Raw genomic sequence first — 18,140 nt, 5'->3', positions numbered from 1 at the left:
TCACTTTCTGCAACTCAAAAAGTGGGCAGAAAGTCAAAATTTGATGTATTTTGAGCTTTTGGAGGCCCAAATCTCAAAATCAAGTTGACCCCAAGTATAGGTAATTCTAGTTTTTGCATGCCCTTTCCAAAAATGTCAACTTTTTGTGATTCTGAGCAGTCCTCCCGAGTGGTCGCGCGGGGGGTGAGACCACTCCACAGGCAAAAACCTGTAAATTTCCAAAAAATTTCCAAAATGCTCCAAAACTCTCAAAATTTTTTTATTTTGCTGCTGGATGAAGGCTAATGAGTACCATGGTGAGTGAGGGATGCCTCAGCCAAGATACGGAGTGGGTTTGTCCTTTTCTTCTTCTTCTGGGCCTCTGACAGCTTCCTTCGGAGAATTTTCATTTTAGCCTTGCAAACATGCAATCTTGCCCAATAGTGTGTTTTCATGTTGCGTAGCAGCCTCTTGTCCTCGTTGGATTTCTCTAACAACCTCTGCAAGTGTGAATTCACACGGATAAGCATGGATTCCCTCTCCTTGGGCAGCAAGTCACCGGGCCTCCTACGGTTGATGACTCAGTCGGTTCGAATCTTCCATAGCTCATCAAGCTCTTTGTCATCCTCTGTACCTCAACCTCTGTAGAAGATGAATGGTCATCACTTTGCTCACAGGTTTCGGTTTCTGACATGGTTTAGGAGCAAAGTGGACAAAGTGAACTGCTGTCTCTGCCTACAAAAATACTGATTTGTATGTTGTTTTCAAGGGGAACAAAATCATGAAGGAAATGTTAGGGGAGGGGATTTTTCATTAGGAAAGGGAAACATATAAAAACAGGGATTTTTAAGGGATAATTCACAAAATGTAACACATATCATCTCATCTTCCACCATTAGGAAATAATTTTCAAAGAAATACTTTATTAGGGAAAATATGTATGATAGTCATCAAGGGAAAGGACATGCATTTGCAACGGGAATATAGGACAGCATAGATAGCTTGCTCTTTTGAGTTTTTGTTTTTCAATGTACATCATAAGGTAAACACTGTTTTTTCAAAGGATTTTATGTACATTTAGTCATAGGGGAACAAGGCTTCTTTTACATCTTGTCATAAGGGAAAAGGGATCTTAATTGAACAGGGATTTTAGGGAAGGGATAGAGTTTAGGAATTTGGGATAGGAGATTTAGTATTTATTGCAAATGAGATAAGATATAAACATATTATGACATTTGTGAATTTAATAGGAAACAAGGAGGGAATAAATAGGGATTTAAACCTTAAAAAAAAAACATCAACCCTAGCATAATGCCTACATGAACAAGCAACTACCAATGTCTTCTTTCCTTGCATTCTTGGAGGTATAATCACAAGCATGAGGATCCACAACCACCATCAACCAACAAAAAAATTTGTAGAGAACCTACCTCAACCCAATTTGCAAGTTTGAAGGAGATTTTGAGTGAGTTGGAGGTGATTTTGGCACTTACAGCCTGAGTGGTCGCGCACCTCCTGAGTGGTCGCGCACGTTGTAATTTAACACTGCAGGAGAGCCTCTGAGTGGTCGCGCACCTCCTGAGTGGTCGCGCACATTGAGAGGCCTGTTTGGGGGCCTTCCCAGTGTCAGAATCGGGCGCAGGATAGCTCGTTGGAAATGTCTTTTACTCTACTTTCCAACCCAAGTGGAAATTTTTAATTTGGAGTTGATTTGTCCTGTCAAAAATCAAATCTCCCAAGAATGTTCAAAAAGTGCCCAATGAGGCTGCCTCAAGGAAGAGTGTTGTTGCAGTCAACTTTTGAATACCTTCCTCAACCCCAAATTGAGCTCATGATAGCTCATTGGAAAGCTATTTGTGTCTAGTTATCATTTTACCCATCAAAAAAGTCATTTGGTCAACCAAGCTAGGAGAAAACTTGATTTTTCCAAGGTCACTTCAGAGGTGCCTTTGATTCTCCTGAGGCAACGGTATTCTTGACATTTATCTCAAACCATGACACCTGTGAAAAAAGTGAAGGAGGTTTCTCTTCCTTGGCATGTTTTGGACAAAAACCTCTCTCAGTTTTTCAAAATTCATCTTTGATTTCTCAGAACCATCATTTTAGTGAAACTTTTCCCGATGTGTGAAACAAGGAATTTTGTCGAAATGGAGCGAAATGAAGGGGATAAGGGGCTTCTAAATTCTTTAGAAAATTTTTGGGAGTAGGGAGGGATGTTAGGAAGCAGGGGAAAGTGGAATCTCAGAGTTTGAGTGAGAGGAAGGGGTTCAAAAGAGTGAAACACAGGCCCAACCTAGAAAATTGCCAGGTTGTAGCTAGAAACTAGGGTTTGTGCAAAAATGAGGAATTTGGGGGATCTGAGTGTTGGGAAGTGTTTGATAAGGTACTTTAGGGATAGGGAAAGGTGTATGAACATCAGGAAACAAGTTTTTCCGGTGATTTGACCATCCAAGAGAAATTGCCTTCAAAACCCTAGGAGAGGGAAATGACCTTGCCTAGGTGCAACTGAAGCATGAACAAGGTGTGAAATGACTCATTAGACACTGACATAATAATGAAAACCCTATGAATGATGATAAACTCAGCTGAATGGTGACATGGACTGACATTTGGGCAAACCCTAGACCTAATGCCTAGTGACCAAATTTTGCTTGAAGACTCACTGAAATGACAAAATTTGACTTTGACACTCTGAGATCACTTTGTAAGAGCATATTTGATCACTGGAGGAAGGCTCGAAAGACTGACACTAACAAGTTCTAAATGTTGTTTTCAGAATGTCTTGAGTCTTCATTCCGATTTGATGATATAGTGAACGAAAATCTAACTTGGTGAAGTAAATTGATCCATGCAATTCATCCAATAATTCATCAATGACAGGAATGGGAAACTTATCTTTAATAGTGAGCTTTTTGAGCTCCCTATAATCCGGACGCATGTGCCATGATCCATCCTTCTTGTGCACCAATACTACTGGAGCAGAGAAAGAACTTTGGCTAGGTTGAATTATACCAACCTCAAGCATTTCTGCAACCATACGTTCAATTTCATTCTTTTGGCAATAGGGATATCTGTACATCTTGATGTTTGGAGGAACACTTCCTGGAATCAAATGAATAGCATGATCATGATCACGAATAGGTGGGAGACCTTTGGGAGTCTCAAATACCTTGGAATGATTGTCAAATACTTTTTGGAGATCTTGAGAAATAGATGATTTCGATGTGAAACATCTAGTGAACATAATTTTGCAATTACACCTCGTTGTTCCTGTTAGTGCCTAAATCTACCACAGGCTGAGAAAGGCAGGTCTAGGGTAACTTCAAACCACGCTTAACCTGGTAGCTAGCCCTACCAGGTTGGGAGAGGGCTCTCTCCTTGTCAATCTCAAAGAAAATATGGCAAGTAATGCTTGAGATGACTGATAAGAATACTAATTTTAGGTTAGGTATGTTTGCTCAGAGGATTTTGTTTGATTTTAATGGTTGATTGTTGGATCAGATGAGGAAGGTAGTGTTGGGTCCAGGAAATCAACACAAATTTGCAGAGGTTTCTGTGGGGAGAGGTAGGCAAGTGTTTTAGCACTTTGAAATGAGTGTAATGGTGAGTCTAAAGACTGGTGAGGATCTGGAGAGGGCATTAAAGTGTCATGAGTCCTCTTCAGACATTAGAGAACATGTAAAACTAAATAAACCCTAAGGCAGAGCACTAAAATACCAATGGATTCTACCTTTTACACTTGATTCATTTAGTTATGCAGAATGAAAGAGATTATGGCACACATAAAAATAATATCAACTAAATTACAGATAATAAAGAAATGCTAAATCACATTACCACAAGAATCCTACAAAATGCTGCAAAACCCTGGTTTATTTCCTAGCCAAACTACAGAAATGATGTACAATAGTGCTCAATGCATCCACAAGAGTCCAACCTTGACAAATGACTAAGAAAGTACAAGATATAGGAATCAAGCCACCTATGCTATCCATAAGGGGTTGAATCCATGAGTCAAGGAGTTGTTTCAACAAGATCTAAACTAGGAACTGGAAAATAGGCAGTGGAACCGCTTGCTTCTAAAACTATGGAAACTGATTCATTCAGTTCAAAACCACCTAAAACTGATGTATCTACCTCCTTAAGTCATTTTTCATCATTTTTACATCAAAGTACATCAATTTACATCATGATTTTGACCACGAGAGAGAAAAAGTTAGACTGATAGAAAACTAGGCAATAATTTTGAGTTCTGAGCAAAATTGGAAAATTTTCTCCTATGTGTAGCGCTGTTGATTCTATGCGTAGTGATTTTTCTAGGCCAGATTTGGAAGGCTTACCAAAGTCCAAATCAGGTGTCGGATAGCTCATTGGAAAGCTTGGTGAGTCTACTTTCTGGAACAACTTGAATTTTTTGATTTGGAGTCCATTTTCTCCTCCAAAATGCAATCGCCTAATACTACTTCCTGTGTGGAAAAAAGGTGGAAGATAGGGCATTTTTTGGGTGTTTTTTTCCCTTTTGGAGACATAAAACTTGTCCAAAATTCTCAGCCATTTCTAAGCATGCATATTTTTTCATTTTGATTCCAAATATTTAATCCATTTTTCAATAATATTCCTCCATCAAAAGCATAGCGCCAGTTGCGCTACGCACCTGTTGGAAAACCCTGTGTTAAAAATTTCTATGCATAGCGCCACTGATTCTGTGCGTGGCTCTGTTTTTAGATCAAGTTTTGTGTCCAAATTTGGTGAATGATAGCTCATTGAAAATAATATTGTGACTACTTTTCAACACAACTTGAATTTTTCAATTTGGAGTTCATTTTCCTTGTCAAAAGTCAAATCTCCCAAGACTGGTCAAAATGTGCGAAATGAGGCTGCCTAAAGGCAGAGTGCTATTGCAGTCAACTTTTGAAGGTCTTCCTCAACTCCAAATTGAGCTCATGATAGCTCATTAGAAATATATTTGTGTCTATTTATATCATTTAACTCATCAAGCAAGTCATTTGGACTACCAAGCTAGGATAAATCTTGATTTTCCCAAGGTCACTTCAGAGGTGCATCAATTCTCCTAAGGCAACTATGTTTTTGAAATTTCTCTAAGACCATGACACCTGTGTAAAAAGTGGAGGTTTTTCTTCCTTGGCCTATTATGGAAAAAAAATTCTCTCACGTTTTACAAATTCATTTTTTCTTGCTTAGAAACATCATTTGAGTAAAACCTATCCCAATGTGTGGAACAGGGGATTTGTTGAAATGAAGTGAAATAAAGGGGATAAGGGGCTTCTAAAGTCTTGAGAAAATTTTGGGAAGTAGGGAGGGATGTTAGGAAATAGGGGAAAGTGAAATTTCAAAGATTGAGTGAGGGGAAGGGGTCCAAAAGGGAAAAACACAAGCTTAGCCTAGAAAATTGTCAAATTGTAGCAAGAAACTAGGGTTTGTGGAAAAATGAGGAATTTGAGGGATATCAATGATGGGAAGTGTTTAATAAGGTAAATTAAGGATAGGGGAAGGTGTATGAACATCAAGACACAAGTTTTGTTGATTATTTGACCATACAAGAGAAATTACCTTCAAAACCCTAGGAGAGGGAAATGAGTCTTACCCAAGAAAAACAGAAGCACGAACAACGTGTAAAATGACCCATTGGAACCTGAAATGATGATGAAAAATCTTTGAATGATGGTACACTCATCTGAATGGTGACATGGACCGACATTTGGAAAACTTTGGAAGGAGTGAAAGCAAACCCTAGTCCTAATACCTAGTGACCAAATTTTACTTGAAGACTCACTTAAATGACAAAATTTGACTTTAACATCCTAAAACCACTTTGTAAGAGCATATTTGATCACTGGTGGAAGGTTTCAAATACTGAAACTAACAGTTCCTTTTTTATAAGCTTTGTCATACCGTTAGAGCTTATTATCTTTCTTGGTTTCCCTGCAATACCCCTTAATTCAACTTCCTTTCCTTCTGCATAAAATTTCATGAAAAGTTCTTGAAAGTTAAAAGCTCTTGTACCCAAGGATTGTAGCCATTGGACTCCTAGTACAACATCAACACCTCCCATTGGAATGGAAAGTATTGGGCTTTTCAATATTCTCCCATGGATAGCTTGATATTATGGCACTTTCTAGAGCAATTTATCATTCCTCCATTTTCAACCATCACTTGACTGCAATTCAATTCTTTTTCTATCTTACAATGAATAAAATTGTGGGTACTTCCTGAATCAATCAACACTATTACCTTTTTCTTCTTGATTTGTCCTTCTATCTTGATGGTTTGAGGAGTGGTAATTCCAGCCAATGCATTACAATATATGGTCGGATTCATTTCTTCTTTATCTAGGCTTTGTTCCTGGAGTATATCCTCTTCTTTTGACCTTTCTTGCTCCTTTTCTTCTTCTTCTTCACAATCTATGTAGAATAATTTCTTCTTAGCACACTTATGACCTTTAATGTATTTTCTATGACAACTGTAACAAAGACCTTTTTCTCTTTTTTCTTTCAATTGTTGTGGTGTCAACCTTATAGGTTGTGAAAGGCTAGGGCAACAACACTTCCATCTTTATAGTTGTGAGTGGTATTCTTCCTGGCTGTCATAATTTTGCTTTCCATTTTTCTTGCTAACCTGAATGCCTTCTCTAATGAATCAGGTTCCCAAAGGCGAACATCATGTTGGATATTATCCTTTAAAGTACCTATGAACACATCAATGCTATGCTCCTCTGGAATATTTTTTACCCTTATGTTCAATTTTTGGAACTCCTCATTGTGCTCCATTATTGAACCCTTTTGTTTGAGACTTATCAATTGGCTAAAGAAGTGTTGCTTTTTGTATCCTCATAATGTGCTGTCAATTCTTCCATAAAAATGCCCAAGTGATAATTTGTTTATGAGAGCAAAGCCATTGATACCATACAAACTAATTTGGTTCCAAATATAAAGTTGCAATACATACCTTTTGTGTGTTTTGCACATTATTAAGATCGAAAAATTGCTCCATCTATAATATCCATGTTGTGGGATCCTTGCCATCAAACTTCCTCATATCAATTTTTGGAATATGGTGGGTCTTCGATCCAACATTAGAGTCTATGGAATCATGATTAACATTTCTTTTGTTCTCATCATGAGTTTCCTTTACTACCCTTTCACCATTAGTGACTATTTCTTGTAGCAACTTATTCAATTTTGTATTCAATTATTCCATCTTATCATCCATGCCATCCATTTTAGCATCCATGCCATTCATCTTAGCTTCCATGCCTTTCTTTAAACCATCCATCTTAGCTTCTACACCTTTTTGTGCAAGTGACACTTGTTGCACTTGGTCTTGTAATTTTGATATATCATGTTGCATTTCTTCCTCTTCTTCATGAGTCATGCTCGAGCTTTTAGGTTGCTTACTGGGTGTTTTCATTTTCTTTCCTCGGGGCATCAATTATCAATAATAATGCTTTACTATGCCCTTTGAATCCCTTCAAACTAATTTTTCAAACCAAGCTTATGAAAGAATTTAAAAAAATTACACACCTTTTTTCGCTTTGTAGGAGCGTGATATTGAATCTGATGTATCTCTGCAATTTCAGATCATCCAGTTCTGAAATTGTGACCTGTAGTATCCCTCTGCATCTTCTTTCCAATGTCACCAGTCTGATCCAAATTGGATTCTCCAAGGAAGAGTTATGCACAATCTCCCAAGATGACCTGATTATAGACCTTTCCAAAATAGCAAACTTGTATGAAGTGCCACGTGTCACTGTTTTGACCTTTGGCTCTGAAAAATATATACAAGAAACTACGGTACATCCTCTTTCTATACCTTCTTACAAAATTTCAATCTGATGCTCATAGAGAAAGTTATGACAATTTTCCCAAGGTCACCTATTTGGAGTGTAATTCAGGAGTCTTCAAAAAGACCAACTTCCTCAGATCATATCTCCGCAAATATAGCGCAAAAATCTCTGAAATTCGGACCCCAGGTTCAGTGAAATTTCATCTCAATTATGTTTTTTTTTTTTCGCTTCTAAAAGATCACAAAAAAAAAAGTTATAGTGAAAATGCCACGATGACCTATTTGGAGCAACGAAACCCTAGAATCCAAAGCTCTGACACCAAATGTTATGAAACCAACTCACAAAAAGAAAGAAAATATAGTTGAACGCCTTAGAATTCAGCCTCTTCGAGGGGGAAAACTCCTTTACATTACACAAATGAATAATTCTTGGATGATTCAAATGACAAAACCTCCTTTCTATATATAGAAGTCTAAGGGGTCACAATATAATGAAGCCGACCTAACAATAATAATATAAAGGCACAAAAATAACAAAAGAAAGATTCTATGGGGCACAGTAATAACATTATGGGGACAATAGGGGCACAACAATATTAATAAGGGATACAACTATAATATTAATGGGGGCATCACTAGTATTATAGGGACCTAACACGATCAATTCGCAAATGACCAAGTGTTGTTTGTTGGGCAACCTTTTGCATTTTATAGTGCCTTTTGAATTCGAATTCGACCACGCCCCCCCATTCCGGCTCATTAATGCTTTCTTGGCGGTAGATTTTCCCAAATCTTGCCCATAAATTGTGTCTTAAATGTCCGCCACCCACTCCATTTGGCCTCAAGTCGATCATCCCATCGTGAACAGTGACTTCAACGGTCACTTTCTGGCCAATTGACGTGGTAGCGCAGTCCCCCGTGCGTAGTCACAGACCTTGTGACTCTCTACTTCTATGCGCATCCCCAATATCATGCAGCTCTTAGGCAGAATAGTTTATAGTCTCGTGCTCCCTTCCAATTTCCTAGAGCGCTAAGACCATCCTTACCTTGGCTAGTTAGGTGATCTCACCACCCGTGTGGGGCTCCATCCTGTCCTCCATCATGGTTCTCGAATCCCCCCCTTCTATTGTTGTGGTCGGCATCGCACACTTCACCACTTGCGATGTGCTACCCTAGTCACTACGCTTGGTGATATGCAGTCCAAGCCAAGGCATTAGACTAACCAATTCACGGTGATAGTTCTCAAACTTGTTAGTATGATCATATGCACCTTGCCTTACTATCCTAGGCTTTTGGACGAGAAACTCTTCCTTTATTTCGTCCTCCAACTTCTTGACCTCTGCATCCATCAAAGTACTTTTCTTCCTTAATCGTACCCTTTCTTTTTCACGTTTGCGGAGTCTAAAGTTTCCTCGTTGGATTTCTTCCTCAAGTCCAATATGTTATGTTTCTTGTGGCTGTGTGATCCCTTCTTTCCGGGCTTCGCGAACCATCGTATCTACGGGTGCTACTGTACGCGGTCTAGGCTTGGCATGCTCCATAGGGATTACAGCCTCCGCTTCATACGTCAACTTCAGAAGTGCTCGCGCGGTCAAGATTTTGCACATGGTCCTATAAGCCCATAGAACTACTGGTAAACGTAGGTCCCAGTTAGTGTGTCTCACATGGTTGACCATGTTTAGTACTTTGCACACCTTTTCAAAGGCTTCCACCTAGATAATATTTGGTACATCAGATCTTATCATACTTTGTCATTCGTGCCCTCATCTTACCTGCTCCTGCTTGTTGGTCTTGTTTTCTATTGCGAGGACGGTGTGCGTTCATGCAGGTTTCATACCATATGCCTGTACCTATCTGGAGAGGTGGGCGCGTAGGCTGTTTCGTCCATCACACCTAGATTTCATTCACATCTGAGGCTTTCCAAACCGTATGAGCATCATCCTTTTGCATTCCCACCAGTTCTCAAAATTCTGCTGGTGCGTACCCCACCACCTTGCAAGCGTAGCATGCAGTGCCCATTGTAGAGCATTGAGACGCTGCAGTTCCGATACTTATTTTTCAAATTTGTTCAGGAAATCATCCACCTTGTTCAACCAATTATACATAGGCAGTTCTCTTGCTTCCATTGCTACACAATGTAGTGATCTTATCATCATGTTGCAGTTGAGCGTGGTTACCTCGTGTAACTGATTCTGCCATCGTTCTATCTCCTCGTTCGAATCTGAGGTGCAGGAGCTTTCGTACTCCCACGAAATCCTACCATCTGCTGTAGGATTCACCCAATCCTGCTCCCGAGCGGTTATCTTGTAGATACGGTCCAGATCGTTGTCGTTGTCACAGTTGCGCATCAGATCTGTGTAGTGTGATCCTTCCGCAGGGTGTAAAGGTACCACTACACACAGCGAATTTTTCTCAAAAATCATCTTGTGCTTCTTTAGATTTATCACTCGATTCATTTTAGTGGCCCAATCTATTACCAGTAGCGCGAGATAGGGATTGTTGTCATCAAAAATCTATATCACTTTGAAATTTGAAAGCGCGCTCGCACCTTCGATATCTATCATTATTCCCCGCAATCTTCCCATCGGTAGGATCTTCTATTGGTTCGCCATTAGCAATTGAATAGGAGACCATTGCAACGCGGGCCTACCCATGCGCTCCCATGTTTTTTTTGGCAGGACATTCAGGTCTGATCCTAGATCCAAAATCACTTGATCCATTTCATATTCCCCGATTTGCGCAATCAATCTCATCTTCCTTCCTATTCGTGTTGTGTACTTTCTGAGCTTCCAGACTACACGCAGTTCTCCTAGTCCAACACATCTAGTGATGAGTTCATGTAGCCCCTTCACCACTTTGTTGTTGCACAACAGCTTCATACATGTCTCTAGAAAGGTAGTGAGAATTGATGGGTCCATCTCCAGTTCTAGCTTGTCTTTACTACTTGAAGTGGAGGCCTTCGTGAAGCTCTTCTTAGCTTCCATGAATGTCTCCTTTGCGCACTCCAAATCGAACTTTGGTTCCTTTGTTGGAGCCTTGCCAACCCAGGCACTCTCTTCGAGCTACTTGCCTTTGTCATCTCCTGTCGTGATACCAATTCAGAGCATGATGTTTGCAGTCGGGTCCTCCTCACGTAATTCAGACCTCATCATTTGCAGGTTCTAAGTCGGGGGAGGCTGGAGTGTTCCTTTATCGCGCAACCTCGCTATCAGTGTGGGGCAGTCCTCCATCTCATGATCAAACTGGGTACAATATAAACATGATGCTCTCATCGGATTTGTACAATCGTGGGCATAATGCCCTGGCCCTCCGCAATTGTAACAAATCAGCTGTCTGCGACCCCTTCCTGGTCCCATTCCACCTCGACCGCGCACCTAAAATCCAGTGCGCGCCATCCCTGCATTTTAATCGAGGTCTCGCGTTTTGGTTTAAAATCTGTAGGTAGGAGTCTAATCCATCATCAGTTCATAACTTCTACAGGTACGCTCATCATGGCCTACTGGCCTACAGAAAGTACAGAACAACTGTTGGGACGTCTGCGTATACTTCTGTAATAGATGGTAGTTATATGTAGCATGCTTCCCTCCTATCTAAAACATTGCACACCATAATGTAGGTGTCGCGCTCGGTCCTGCTTGTACCTCTGGTCTCAATGGCTTTGGCCCTCCTCCCACCAGGTAGTTCACAAAGACTAGACAATGGTCCTTGTCATGTCCCTAACCTTTGCACTTTATGCACCATAACTCCTCGCGCACTTCTGGGTGAGCTGTCCTATCTTGTTTCAAGGTCTGCATTTCCAGACACAAGTTTTTCAACTACGCGTTGATTTGTTGGACTCCCAAGTTAGGATCTTGTATCAGGGTCTCGTGTAGTCTCATTGCGATCTCCAAGGCCTCGGCCTGAGTTGACAGCTTCTGTTGTGACAACGCATTCCTTAGATGCGACATTAATGACGCTACAAACCATGTGCGATGTTTCCCATCCGTCAAGGTCATGTTGGCTTCACGAATCATACACTTCAGTCTCTGATCCAATTCCCAGGGGGTCTCACCTAGAAGCATCGCGATTTCCTTAAATCTGATAATCGATTGTGTCTCTGATTTTGGCTTGCTAAATTCCCTATTTAGCGTAGCTTGGATATTTGTGATCCCTACATTTAGATTGTCATTGTAATGGTTAATGTACCACGTCAGTGCATGATCTTGCAACATGCTCACTAGTGTTTCCTTCTTTATATGTTCATCTGTGACTCCTTGTGCTTCCCATACAACCTTTACCATGAACCAAAATTGGTCTGGATCTTCATTCCCTACTCCTTTGAACACCGAAAACTTTATTGTGCTCGCCATATTGAATTATGGTGGTGGCGGAGGTGGTGTGGGCAAATATGGGGGTGAATATGGTCAAACTGGTGGTGGTGTAGGTGGGGGTGGTATGCACGGAATTCACTGTCTTATCAAATTGATCGCACTTCTTGGTGAAACTTTCGCAAGCTCCTCCTTGCTCTCTCGCAGAGATGAAATCAAGGGACTAGTCTCTAATTCTTTGCTACCTTCGTTTCTGTAGATCCTTTCACTTCGCGTAGCCCCAAAATCAATTTATTCACATAACCCGCATTTCACACAGTAGCATTTTAATCCAAGTGTTCAAATATTTAACGTACTTACCTCGCAGTCCTTTAAGGAAGCATCATTCCGCCTTACTATAGCTAACTAAATTATCTACCGCGAACTTGGTGATAAACCCTCCTATAATCCGATCGAGCCAATGGTCTACAACGCGTGCGATCTTATCTCCTGATGATTCTACTCTATGCACCAACTCTGGAGTCCACACAATAGGTCTTTCGAGCCTACACCTTCCTTAACTGTCTGCTAGCTTTGCAATCCACTTGTACAACTCAGAGGGAAAGGATGCAAAGAAAATTTCGTGGATTTTTGTATATAAGTAGAACTCTAACCACTATTCCTTTGATACTCACGGATTCCTATTTTCCTGTGCCGTGAACTCGTGAATATTTCTGTCCAACCACTCTTCAATTTCTTTCTTTGTCGTATTCTAATGACACGACATCAGACATCTCTTATGCAGATCCTGGTCCCAGCAACAGAACCATTTGTTGGCTTATTGGGGCCTAGCCCAGGTTCAGAGTCAAATCCCGGTACTACTGGCCCTTTTGGCAACAGTCCGTAGAGTGGGGACTGAGGTCTCACCCGAAGTAGTATGGGAGGGTGCTAGAACCATGTTTCCGCACCCTGGAGATGTCTGATGAGTTGAAGTGGTATGCAGTTTGACCCTACGCGCATGTTGCTACGCGCACTTTCCTGTACCTTGTAGCCTGAGATGTTGCCTTCGCGTAACCATACTCGGGGTCGAAAACTGTTATTACCCAAGTCCTTACTAGTATTCCAATGTTAGTTTATTATTTTAGCCTACTTGTGTGCTTTAAGTTATACTTAACAACATAAACCATTCATACAAGTGCGCATAGTAAATAAACAGTATATTTGCAATTTGTATCAAATATGCGTTAATCCAAGAATAGATACATAAATTGGTTACAAAACTTCTCTTTATTAATTTCTTCTTTGGTTACAGACTCAACTTCGCCCTGCGCACTTAGCTGTAGGGGTCCGCGCACTCAGCTACGGACTACTAGGCTTCTGCGCACTCAACTGCAGAGCCTTCTACTACTCTATGACCCAAGACACACTTAGTCACTTAGACTCTTTCTTTTCTCTACTACTATGCTTCCTCTATTAGTTTTACACTTAGATCCTCGCTCTATTTATAGAATCCCATGGTTTGCGGACCATGGGTAGGACGACATTACATTATAAAACTAGGGCGGATAACCTTGTGACTCTATCATACATTTCACACTCCATGCTAGCAATTCACAGAGTCTTTACAACAATATCGAGTCAAAACTTGGGCTTTGATCCCCAAAACATGCCTTGGGGGGATTCAATGCCCAACATATTGTGGCTTTAGTTCTTATTATTCCTTCATTTTCTTTTCCTCTTCATCCTGCTTCTTATGTTCCTCCTCTAGTCTCTTCTTTTCTTGCTCCTCCTATTCTTGTTTCTTCTTGAGCTCTTCTTCCTGTTTTCATTTCTCCTCCAACTCTTCCTGCTACCTCTTATTCTTTTATTCTTCCTCTTGGGCCCTCTGTTTCTCTTCTTGTCTTTTCAGCCTCTCTTCCTCCTATTGTTTCTTCCTTCTTTCTTGTTCCTGTCATTTTTTCTCAGGCTAATATTTGGGCTATTGGTCACCTGATTTCTGCAACCATCTTAGTTCTTCTTCTCTTTTTCTCTTTAGCTACTGCTTTTTCTTGGATAAGGTTGCATTTTTTTCCTCTAAAGTTTTTTCATCTTCACCCTCATCTTATTCGCTCAGAGGATATTCTATTTCTTCACCTTTGGGCCTCTTCATTTTCCCTCTTGTCTTTTGTTTCTCTTTCTTTCTCTTAACTAAGGCTAACATTTCTCGTAGGCTTGCATTCTCTTGGGAATGCTCAGCTTGATCTTCCTCCTTTTCTTTTTGTTCACATGGGCTGAAATTCGTTGTTGCATTGTACCAATTTATGACTTTATCCTCATGAGATTTCAAGGTGTGCAAGTATGACCAATTAAAATTGGCCTTCTTGCAGTGAGTTGCTACCACTCTTCTAGGATCATAGGTACGGCGACTCAAGGTCACAAAATGGAATCCCTTTATCTCCTTAGCTTCCTCCTCAACTTCCTTGAAGTTTTCAATAATATATGCCCCAATAGTGAGAGGAAAAGCGGGCCAAGTCTTCTTCTTCCCCTTACTCAATGTCTTTGAAAAACATGTAGTCATATGATAATATACCTCCTGTAACAATAATTTATTTGTGGTGAATCTAGGAATGCGTGAGGCATTTTTTATGAGCCAAAGACTTTGATGAACGTGCCCTCCTCAATAGGGAACCAATATGCTACTTTGGTGATAGTTTCCATATCCCTCTTTGACATGCAAGGAGGATCTTCTCCGAAGAGAAATTGGTATAATGAGGTGATGAATGTCTCAAAGGCGAAATCATGTACACTTTTAGAGCCTAAGTCCCAAAATATATTATAATGTTGGTGCACAAGGTCTGCAGTAGTTGTAGTCAAATTGTAGCTCTGATGATCGAATTAACATCTTGCACAGATCTCATCTAATAGGTACGAGGCAATAAAGAATTCTAATGGTTGGTGTTGTAGCATTTTTTGGTTTTGATTAGATAGAATATTTGAAAAAAAGTTAAGTTAGGGTATGGACATAATAATAGTGAATAAAATGTTAGTAAAAGAAAATATCTTGATAATTATGTCCATATCAAAGAAAATGTTAGATTAGAAAGAAAATAAAACAAATAAGCTCGGAAAGTGAGCAATTCTAAATGCCACTACTCTGTTTCTGCAAAATAATGGTTGTGTGCAGCTTGTTTTAAATGGCACAACACATGAGAGTCAAACTGTTTAATCTTGACTGCTTCATGCTTTAAATTTGATGTTATATTTAGAGAATAAAGATCTGGCCAAACTGCTTAATATTGGCAGATTAGTAGTTAGGTAGAGAATAATAAGGTGCTCATCAGTTTAATCTGAGCCCTTGGAGGTTATAAGGGTAGATTTAGATAGTTTGTTTTTGTTAAATAAGAAGAAAGGAAAAGGGTTTTCTAGCTTAAATGCACCCATTAAGTGAAGAAAAAATGATAGGATAAGCAAAGGGTAAGTAGAGAAAGGTTGCAGCAGTTTATTATTGATTGGACAAAATGTATATTTATCATGTTTCTATGCTCATGAGGCAATTATACAAGGCAAATGAAGGTCTACTTGATCAAGTAATTAACTTCCCATTCATCTCCATTCATTCATATATTTACTAATTTCCCCTTCATACAGTTCATAATCATTCATTTCCATAAAATCCCCTTTTCCTATGGTAAAAACCCTTTTTACCTATGAAAAGTAAAAATACCATGTAAAATCCATTTTTATCCGAAAAAAACCCACAAATAATGTTTTCCCTAAGTATTAATGCATATATGAAAAGAAAAAACTCATAAAAATTATTATACTTAGTGTTATTCCTCTTTTCTGCTATATTTCATATTAACACTAACATATATTATTAAATCCTTAAGATTTCCCCTCTCCCGTATATATTAGATCCTTAATAAAATACCTCGAAAACACTTAGTTTTATTAATAAAACTATGTATTAACATATCGCATCGCAATATCGGTGGATTCAAATCTTTTCCACATGAATACATTCCCCTCCAATTGCGATATGCGATGGAAGCTCGGATCCAACGCTATATATATCGCAATCTATTCCCATATCATGTTCGCTCCCATCGCAAAGTCCTGCTTATAACACATAACCCTTCGCCATTGCGATATGCGATGCATGATGAGAATCCAGACCCGATGTCATTATATATTACATTCTATCGCCACATCGCATTCGACCTCATCGCACATCCCGTCCAGTACATATATCTCCCACCACTACGATTTTTTATATCCGATGGAAGCCCGGACCCAACATAGTTATATGTCATATATCATTTCACGACGCATCTGCTCATTATCATATTCTTTTGTGAAGCGCTTTCCCCCGCCATACTGCGATATTAGCTCGGATCCGATATCATTATCAGTACAGGTTAATAAAATTTCAAATCCGCCATTATGTGTTTTGCAAAGATTTTCTGCGTTAAATCGTTTTTTCGATTTAAACATAGAAATGACCCGAAACTCCATTTTAACTGCTAATCATGTTTTTAACCACAATTAAAATTCTCACCATATTTAATCCCTTCATACTCTTTCCACCACTATTCACCTTCACTCGATAGTTCAAAGGTTAATTTTTTTTCCCTTTTAATGCATAAAAAGGCCATTTTTGCTTTGTTTTGCTTGTTTCACACAGTGCAGCCTCCATTATGCCTCTGCGGCAATTAAATCATGGTTTCACCCTTCGATATGCCCCGGACTCCTTCCGATAAGCCTTTTGAAGCCAATGAAGACCTTCTCTGCCACCTAAGTCTTTCTTAATAGTTTTATGTGTTTTGCAGGTGAAGACTGCTGTTCCAGGTTTATAAAAACAAGCCTGCATAACAGTTGGAAGACAAAATGAGCGATTTACTGTGAAAAACACAGTAAAAACCTCAAATGCGCAGTAAATAAGAAAGGAGCATAGTAAAGGTCACTCAGCCAGATTAAAGGATATTTACAGAGTTCAAACAATATCAAATAAATGGTTAAATGAAATCAATCTCCCAGTGTGAAGGATACAAACAAGCAATCAGCTAAAGGGGCAAAAATATCAGACAACAAATCTAGCACAGCCGAAATGAAGGGGACAACAAGAAGTAGTTCAAACAGTTGCCCCTATCTTCTTTCCATGAAGATCTTTCTTTTCCTAAAAATATTAATCTGTTTCAGGATCTTTTCCTGAATTTCATTACTGTATAAATAACTCTTTTCTAGAGTTGTAAAAGGTTCGGAGTTGAAATTCATAGCTCATTGCTTGTAAAGTCTTGACTATTAGTTCTACTTTGAACTTGGAAGTCACCTTTGAAGGAAGCTTTTGTAGACACTTGATGTACTCAGTCTTTCTGGGGCCTTAATACAAAACAGAGGATTCTGAATTTGGTTTTACACAGTTTTGTGTTATCTTGTAAGTTTTTCCTATTTTCAATGATTATGTTTTTCTTCATATGCTTATGACTTATAGAGATATCTAGGTAGGAACAATTAGAGTTTCAATTAATTCCTATAAGCTCTTGAAGTGATCATCTATTAAGAGATTGGATTAATGCACCTGTCTGTGTAGCTAATCCCCTCTAATCAATAAATCATCAACATCTTCTGTAAGCTTAAGTACACTGCCTTGAATCTTTTGAACGTAGTTCAGAAGGTTTTCCAACTTATGATTGTTCTCTTTTATAGTCCGGAAACTATGATAATCATATTTTTTGTTGTCTCCTACTCACCACTATTTTGATCTATATCACTGTGTAATTCTTTATAGCAGCCCTTTGCTAAAGTATTAATATAACCCAAAGGATTAATTACTTCAATCCTACATATGTCTTCTTTAATTGGTCTTCCAAAATTAAAACGAAAACCCCCCAAAGCAATTATTTTAGATGCTCTGGAATTGGTAGCTTGACCTACTACTATCTCGGAGGTACAACAGTTGGTCTGCCTCAGGATGTTTCAAATGTATGTTAGTCCTTAACGCAGAAACTAGGATACTAGCCAAGTTGAAGATTGTACCTCTAGTAGCGAAGACATACATGATAGGAACCCAGTCCCGAGGAAGGTATCGATGTC

This window comes from Pinus tabuliformis, chromosome 4_2 (genome assembly GCF_031772625.1).
Source record: "Pinus tabuliformis cultivar Carrire ecotype Pingquan chromosome 4_2, CPIR1, whole genome shotgun sequence".
NCBI classification, from domain to species: Eukaryota; Viridiplantae; Streptophyta; class Pinopsida; order Pinales; family Pinaceae; genus Pinus; species Pinus tabuliformis.
This window is presented reverse-complemented; position numbering follows the sequence as displayed.